General features: G+C 56.0%; 1 long non-coding RNA gene across 1 annotated transcript; it reads left to right on the top strand.

Annotated features, from left to right (window-relative positions):
* Positions 1–3,069: 3,069 nt before the first annotated feature.
* Positions 3,070–7,613, top strand: LOC147597935 (uncharacterized). Its single transcript, XR_015261010.1, has 5 exons — positions 3,070–3,298; positions 4,046–4,238; positions 5,227–5,351; positions 6,356–6,548; positions 7,537–7,613. It is a non-coding gene; the product is annotated as an uncharacterized LOC147597935 (long non-coding RNA).
* The last annotated feature ends 1,140 nt before the right edge of the window (positions 7,614–8,753 follow it).

The raw sequence follows: 8,753 nt of genomic DNA, 5'->3' as shown, positions 1-8,753 counted from the left end.
CTCCCTGGGGCCAAGCCGGTGGGATGGCATCGCCGGTGATTACTACAGATAAATTCATAGCAGCTCCTAAAAATTACGGAAGATTTATTTTTATTTTTTTAGGTAAAAAAGGGGGAAAAAAAATAAAGCCAAGTATCTCCAACTACGTCCCGAGAGGACGGTGAAGCCAACGTGCCAGAGCCCGTTGCCTTCTGGTTTGCATTTAGCCTTTGGAGGAGAAAAAAAAAAAAATAAATTCCCCTTTGCAAACCTCCTCTTTCCTTAAGGGGAAGATTTATTTTATTAAGGCCAACACCTGAAAGCAATCGGCGTTTTTTTTTTTGGTGCTGATGGGGGGGAAGGAGCCGCCCCCGGGGGCTCTGCAGGGAGGAGAGCTGTGTTTTCTCACTGCTGTTGCTCCCGTACCGTGGCTGGCCGTCCGGCCGTGGTACGGGTGCTCTGGCTCATCGACGTGATGGATGGGTTAATGAAGGTGGTGTGTTATCTCCCTCAGGAGATAATACCAGGGGACAAAGCGCTCCTCTTTCAGGTGGGGAAACTGAGGCATGGGGCACTGACGTAGGTCTAAGGGTTGCAGACAACCCACCAGCTCTTCCTTGGGTGGTTTCGCTGTTGGGTTGGCGATGCTTGGCTGTCTTTACAAGTGGAGGATGCTGAGGGGGGTGAAGTTGAACCCAAGGAATCACCTTCGAGCATCTCAGGGGGTGTTTTTCCCCTCCTCACCATGTGCTTTCCACTTCCTCCCAACCAATGCTTCGCAAAGAGTTGTACTTTCCCCAAAGGCACATCAGCAGGAGCTCTTGTATATCTGTAACGGGGTTGTGCGTGTCAAGACTTCAAGAGATGGGGCCGGTGGCAATCCCTGAATGAAAGGTGACAACGCCGAGAGCGCCGGGGGAGTTGTGCGAAAATCAGATGGGCTGTCAAGGCTTCTTGCTTCCCACCTGTTTGATTCACCTGCCCTGGCTTCCATCCTGGCTGGGTCGGCTGATTTAAGGCATGCGAGGACCAGCTCGCGCGGGCAACGGGAAGGAGCAGGAAGGCAGGAGCAGGGAAAGGGGAGAGGAAAGTGCCCGACAGCTCGGAGTGCTGGTTGGATTGGCAATGTGGTGCTGTGGTCCAGGATGGATGAATGGATGGATGGATGGAAGGAGGAGGATGAAGGCTGAGAACAAGGCAGGGTTGGGTACGAGTTGAGCCCAGAAGCACTTAACCTTCGCTGTTGTTGGAGGATGCTTCTGGCACTTCCTTACTTGGGTTGAAGGCAAAGCTGTTCAGATGGGACACAGGTTACGTTGCTTGGCTGTGAAGAAAATTGTCCATCAGGGCCAGGACTCTGTTTAGGCTCAGGAGACCTCACTCTTGTCAAGCAAACGCTGATTCTGGCTTTCTCTGGGGGTTTTGTGCCCGGCCACCACCGTGTTTCTACAGAGCCATGGAGGGGTCCTGTCACCCAAACCCACCATGGGTCCTTATCCATGTCAACAGCCCCATGGCTGCAGTGGCCAAATCTGCTTTGGGCAATGGTATCCCCCAAAACCGTGGTGTCCCACCACCTTCAGTTCTCCAGCGGATGGGACTGTGGGGCCTGCCAGGGTGGTGGAGAGGGTCGCCTTCCCCTCCATGGCCTTGTTGTAGATCTGGAGATAGGGGCGTAATTCCTGTCTCCTGGATTTCTTCCCACCTTCTGCCATCGGCACCTCATCTCTGGATCCCTGGTGCCCCAGTGCTCTGTCCCTGGTGTGACCTCCCCTACCCGACCCGGATGGTGAAATTTTTCCTTCTTTCTTGGCCAACTCTGATAAGGAGAACCAGAAACAGCTTTGACCTATCAACTGCAAATCTCCCTGTGAGGAGCTGCAAGCTGTTCCGTATCCCAAAGGTCCCTTGATAGGAAACAAAATCCCTGCCATTGAACTTCTAAGCAATTTCACCCCAAAAACTCTTAGGCACCAAAAAAAAGCTCAACTGAAGAGCACTGGGTGGTTTTAACCCTGCTGAGGAACCGGGCCAGCACATGCAACTCGTGTAAGAGGTGTTTTGGGTTGGTTGACTCTCTGGAGCATTGGTCCTCAACTCTCTCCTTCGCTTTTGTCTGCTGCAGTCACCCGTGGAGACCCACCAATGGGGTGCAAAGGCTTGGGGGAAACCTGGCACCTCCTTTCCTCTTCTCTGAGAGTGAGAGACCCTGATTATGCTGAGACCTTTACTGCTGTGGGCCCCAGGAGGACTGGGGACAGATGGATGGACCATCACGGGTGAGAAGTGATGGTGCAGATTTGCAGGAGGCAGGCTCCTTGGGAAGGGACGGTTTGACTCCTGGGATTTCAGCGGGCACGCGATGTGCCTGTAGACGTAGATCTCCATCTTTGCTTTCATTCCCACTCCAAAGCGGAGTGGTCCAGCTCGGTGACGTGCCCTGCTCTTTGCTTGGACCCTCTGGGCTGCTGCTGTTGTAGGAAGGTGAGGGCTGGAGGTGTTGGAGCTCATTAATTGCTTTGAGCCCGTTAATTGGTATAAACACAACAGCGGGAGACGCGGCGACTCTGCAGAGCCGGGAGCGTGCTCGGCTCCGAGGGGCGATCGGGCAGAGGTCTCACATCTCGCTGGATGCTCGGACCCTGACAACCGGGCTCTCAGGACCGCGTTCCCCTTGCTGCGGCGTGGATGTGGGCTGTGTCTTGCCGCGTGCGAGCCCGGGGTGGAGGAGAGCAGCGTGCCGTGATGCTTTCCCCAAACACCTCCCCGCTTGGTTTCCATCACTTGAGATTTTCCACGCCGGGGATTTTCCCCGCGTTGGGTGTTTATCGATCACAGCTCCATGGCACGAAACGTGGGGGTGTCCCAGGTGATGGAGAGCCTGAGCGTCCTGCAGAATCAGGCCCCAGGTTTCCTCTGATATTAACCCCACGTTCTCCCGGCTGGTGGTTAACTCCATTAATGGGTTCTGAGCCGGTTCAAAGCCTCGGGAGCAGTGGGGGGCAGCTCAGAGCAATAAGTGGAGGTGACCTCTGCCAAATTGGAGTAAAAGATGTCTTCCTCCCTCTCCCCAAACAGCCCGCAGCATTTTCACATTAAATCTCTGCGCCCAGAGTAGCTGGGGAGGAAGAAACAGCCAGGATCAGGCCCTTTCCACACAGAGCTGAGGGTAGAAGGGGCTGTCGCTGCCCGGAGCAGGGGGTACGGGCTCAGCAGTCGACCCCGTGGTCCGGCATCCAGGAGGGGATGCTCCCAGAGGGATCACACAGAGAACCGAGATCCCAGGATGTGAAGCCTATGGGAAAGTCAACAAACCCAGGTAATTTGGGGGGAAAGTGAGGGTTTTAGGGGGTTGGGTCAGGGGAAAAAACACAATGGGGTTTGGGCACCACAATCCTCATCTGAAATTGGTAGAATTTCCTCACTTCTGGGGGAAAAGTGCTGATTTGTGATTACGTTTTGTTGTTGCTTCTTCTGAGCGTCTTTGAGGGGGGGTCCCCACCCTGGCTCGACTGTGTGGAGCCCTGAAAGGTGGAGCGAGGAGCTGGAGATGGAGATGGAGAGAGCCGGGAATGGAGCCCCTTGCGCTGGGCACCTGGGAGAGACGTGGGGCTCGGCGCTGCTGGGGGTTTAATGGGTCCCAGCTGGCTCGGAGGCGCGGCGTGCCCCGCCGCAGGCCCCGTGCTCTTCCCTTCAGCTCCTCGGAGGGGAAGCAAATTCAAAAACCTCACCGAGGGCACGAGCTCAAGGAAGCTGGCTTTCCTCGGCGTTAACCCCGCTTCCTCTGCCGCCCAGAAGAGTCACAGTAATTAGCCGAGGCCGGTGGCGGCGGCGAGGCAGAATAACCCCTCTCTGTGCCTCTGCTCCCCAGGGAGCCAAGAAGGGGTTGCCCCATCCCCTCAACTCAACCCAACCCAAGCCAAGCCACCGGGGTTGGTCCCAGCTGTGGACCCGCTGATCCGGGGCAGAGGATAAATTCACCTGGGAAGGTGAATTGGCAGCGGGGAGCGATAAAGTTGCCATAGCATCTTTTTTTTTTTTTTCTCCACTGGCTGTTTTGCTGCAGCTCCGTGTGCTTGCTCTCCATCCCTCCGGTGCAGCAGCATCCTCTCTGCCTGTCGGACCAGCCCGTCCAGCAGCACCCACCAGCAAGAGCGGGGCAGCGAGCATGGGTGCTCAGGAGGGGGGGATTTTGCAGCATCCCCTCGCCCCTGCCCTGCGTAGCATCCCCACGGGTCCCTGGCACAGAGGCCATATGGGTGAGCTGAACGCGGGAATGCTTTTCCGAGAAGGAAGGCACAGAGCCTCCTCTGTGTTTCTCTGGCTCACGGTAATTTCATTAACTTCTTTCAGTCAAAGGAAGCCAGACCCCAGCAGCGCGGGGCACACCGAGCCTATCGAGGCTGCGATGCCCGGCAGGCTGAAATCCATCCTTTCATTGATCCCAGCTCGGCTGTGCCCAGCCCGTGGGCTGTGCATGGAGGATTCGTTCCTCCCCTCATGTTGCCTGTTAACGGAACGGCTCCCAGGCGACAGCCTTTTACCAGCTGCCCAAGGCCGGAAAGGTTTATCCTAGGAAGGAGTGGGCAGTTGTACCCAGCCCCAAAAGGAGATGAAAGGGCAGCAAAAATACCCTCCCTGGGTCGGAGTGGGGCAGAAAGAACATTTGCTACGGGAAGAAAAATGCATCTGCTCTCCAGGAGTCAGGTGCAGGAGCCGAGCATCACCACGAGATCCATCATCCCACCACCCCTTTGCTTCTTTGCTGGGACATCTCCACCTCAACGGGACCCGATGGGAGCCCCCGTGCCACCGGGCAGCTCAGGAGGACATGGAGCAGCTGGGTTTGGGATGGTGATTTTTTTTTTCTGAGGCACCCACCGCTGTCTCTGGCTTCTGCCAGCCCTGCAGGAACAGTCGAGGGAGCCTGGAGGCAGAGACCCTGTTTGTTGTTTTAATAAATAAGGAGCAGATGGATCTGGCATGGGGAAGCTCTCCTCCGAAGAGTGGGATGGGAGAGCAGGGGCTCAGCCCCATCCTGAGCTGCTGTCAATCACTGTCATCAGCTGCCTGGCGTCAGGGTGATTGACAGCAGGTGGAGAGGATTCTGTTCAATAACTGCTGGCTCCTGCTTTTATCTTGGTTGAGGGCTAAACCCAGCTCCTGAGGGTAGCAGAACAGGTCAGGCCTTTGGGGTTTGTTTTCTTGGAGGTTCCTTGTAAACATCTTTCCTTCCTTCTCCTGCAGCCTGTAGAAGAGGATGAGGATGGCTCCCTGCCGTGCTGGCTGCAGAGCCTGCTGTAGGCTCGCATTCCCCCCGCTATTTCACGTGCCCACCCCAGGACCTGCGCGGTGATGCCGGGAGGCAGGAGGTGAGTGCCGTGCCCTCCCCAAACGAGCGATCCCTGGGGGTAAATCCCCAGCGCCTGTCCCGGGCTGCACCCCGATGGGTTTCACCCCACCACAGTGTTGGTGCCCCAAAGGGACCTGGGCTTTGTGCCTGTCCCAGCCGTAGCCCAGCTGAAGGCATCGGCCTCTGAACCCCGTCCTGGCTCCCAGGGCCTCCCATCAGCCCCAACTTCCTGCAGACCCCACTGATAAGAGGCCAATCCTCAGCCATGGAAATCCACTGCCCCGGTGTTGGGGAACGCTGCTCCCGGGGGATTCTGGAAACACAGATGAGAATGAGCAGATCTTGCTGCTTTCCGCACTTCCCAGGAAATAAATCCTCTGGAGGATGGACGTGGCCCGAGTGCCGCTCTCCGGCATTGTGGCTGGACTGCATCACCCTGATCTCTACCAGCAGCGCTGGTCTCTGCGGGGTTAAAAGCTGCCAGGCACACCTGCACCCACTGAAGCACCCAGTAAATAACTGGGGATTCATTGTCATTTAATGCAATCTCTTTTTTTTTTTTTTTCAGGCTTTGCTCTGGTCCCTGAAGTCTCAGGGGCCAGGGGCTTGCGGAGCCCACCCGCTCCCTGGTGAGGTTGGAGCCGGGGGCTGCAAAGGCTCTGCCTGGTTTTCCTGCCCCGTTCTCCTCCCCTTCTCTGGGATCTGGCCTGGCCATGCCCAAAAGGAGGGAGAAACTCTAAAATCTCTCTCCCAAGCTGGTCTGGGAGCTCATATTGGGCAGGTGGTGGGCGCTGTGGATTTTGCCAGATAAAAGTGCTGGTGGGATACTGGTTTTGCTGGGCTTGGAAGGGATGTCTTGTTACATCCGTGCCCTGACCTCACCCCATCCCCACACCTCAGTGTCCCCTGCCCGTGCAGTGACATCCCTCTGCTCTTCTGGGTCTGGGGGCTCTGTCCTCCCAGCTAGTCTTGACTTTGGGGCAAATTTTTCCCTTTTCAGCTACTCCTGTGCTTCTTTTCCAGGTGTTTCAGCCTGGAGCTGCACCTCCCAGACCAGACCATGCTGGAGAGAGACTATCTCCAAGTTTTGCTATCCATTTCGCAAGCAGGAATGGATTCAGCTCCAGGACTGCTTCATCCCAGCTGGCAGTCCTGGACGGCAGGAAAAAAAAAAAAAAGTCTTCCCTGCTGCAGACGGAGCGCCCTGCGTGAAGGTGTGTAAAACCAGAGCCGATGCGTGCTCGGGAATTACCCTGACTTAACGGAGCTGGTTGCTCCCTTGGTTCGGAGCCGCGTGCCAGCCGCTGCAGCGATGAGCTGAACTGATTTTTATTGAGGGATTTCTCATCTGGGAGCGCTGGCGTTGGCTGCTCCGCTGCCAGGCCGGCCAGGCATGTAATTCCTCGAGGCTGGTTGTTCCCAGTCTGTTTTTACCCCAGCGGGACGGTAGCCCAGGGCAGGTACGGCAGCTCCAGGGTTTGTCTTGCCTCCCCTGTTTCTGGGCTGTACATCTCGGGGTCCCTGCCTGTGGCCCTGTCCCCATCAGGACGGGACAGCCGGGGTCTGTGCAAGGGCTGGGGGTTTATTTGCGGCAATGGCATAGCGGGGAGTTCGGGGTGTGCATCGCCCTCACGCCTGGGCTCTGTCGGGCAGAAACATGGGCAGCGAGTCCAGAACCGAGCCTGCTGCAGAAGAAATCCCTGCTGAGCAGCCGAGAGCTCAATTTTTTTTTTTTTTTAATTTTTTAAAATTTCTTCCCCCCCCCCCAATATTGTCTCGCCCAGCAAAAGGGCTGTGTCCCGTGCAACGCCGCCGCCTCGCAGACCGGGACTGCGAGACCCAGCCCGGGGTCCCCTTGGGCCAGCCCAGGGGTGGGGTCTGCCCGGAGCGGGTGGGGATGTCCCGAGGGTCCCGGCTCCCCCGCAGCCGGACGGAGATGCTCCACTGCCATCTAGTGACAGCCGGACCCCGGGGAGGTGGCACCGTCTCTACTGTGCCCCGCCCGGTCCTGCACCCCCGGGGGGGGGGTCTGGCTGTGGGGCCGGACCGTCTTCCCCGTGGAAAGGAGGTTTCTCCATCACGATGAATTTTAAAAATAAAATAAAAAAATAATTTAAAAAATTTTAAAAGTAAAAAAAAAACCAACATTTTTTAAAGTGTTTTATTTTTTTTTTTTTTTTTTTTTTTCTCCTGCAAGGACAGAGCATTTCCCTGCTGTCCTCCCCTGTGCAACTGGCTGCTGCCTGGGTCAGCTGGGCATCACTGGAGGAGAAACGGCTTCATAGAATCATAGAATCACATGGTTGGATGGGACCTATAAGATCATCTAGTCCAACCGTCTTCTCACTACCATTGCTGCCACAGCTACTAAACCATATCCTGTAGCTTCTCATCAAGCCGCCTCTTGAACACTGCCAGGGACGGAGACTCCACCACCTCCCTGGGCAGGCCGTTCCAGTGCCTGACCACTCTTTGAGAGAAAAAGTTTTTCCTCACGTCCAATCTAAACCTTCTCTGGTACAACTTGTGGCCATTTCCTCGGGTCCTGCTTGTTGCCTGGAAGAAGAGGCCAAACCCCTGTTCATCACAACCTGCCTTCAGGAAGCTATAGAGTGCAATGAGGTCTCCCCTGAGCCTCCTCTTCTCCAGACTAAACAATCCCAACTCTCTCAGCCGCTCCTCATAAGACTTGTGCTCCAGACCCCTCACCAGCTTTGTTGCCCTTCTCTGGACACGTTCCAGGGCTTCAATGTCTTTCTTGTAGTGAGGGGCCCAAAACTGAACACAATACTCAAGGTGCAGCCTCACCAGTGCCGAATACAGGGGGATGATTACCTCCCTGCTCCTGCTGGCCACACTATTTCTAATGCAGGCCAGGATGTCGTCGGCCCTCTTGGCCACCTGGGCACACTGTCGGCTCATGTTCAGCTGAGCATCAACCAACACCCCCAGGTCCCTTTCCTCTTCACAGTCCTCCAGCCACTCAGCTCCGAGCCTATAGCGCTGCATGGGGTTATTGTGGCCAAAGTGCAGGACCCGACACTTGGCCTTGTTGAACCTCATGCCATTCAGCTCAGCCCAGTGATCCAGCCTATCCAGATCCCTCTGAAGGGCCTCCCTACCCTCAGGCAGATCAACACCGCCACCCAACTTGGTGTCATCTGCAAACTTACTGAGGGTACACTCAATCCCCTCGTCTAGGTCATCAGTAAAGATATTGAACAAGATGGGCCCAAGTACCGACCCCTGGGGGACACCACTTGTAACAGGCTGCCAGCTGGACTTGACTCCATTAACCACCACCCGCTGGGCACGGCCCCCTAGCCAATTCTTTATCCAAAGAAGGGTATACCTACCCAGTCCACAGGCAGCCAGTTTCCCTAGGAGAATACTGTGAGAGACCGTGTCAAAGGCCTTGCTG

Source organism: Chlamydotis macqueenii, chromosome 23, assembly GCF_036417535.1.
Source record: "Chlamydotis macqueenii isolate bChlMac1 chromosome 23, bChlMac1.mat, whole genome shotgun sequence".
Taxonomy (NCBI): Eukaryota; Metazoa; Chordata; class Aves; order Otidiformes; family Otididae; genus Chlamydotis; species Chlamydotis macqueenii.
Note: the sequence above shows the minus strand (reverse complement) of the source record. Positions and strands in the feature narration are given on the sequence as shown.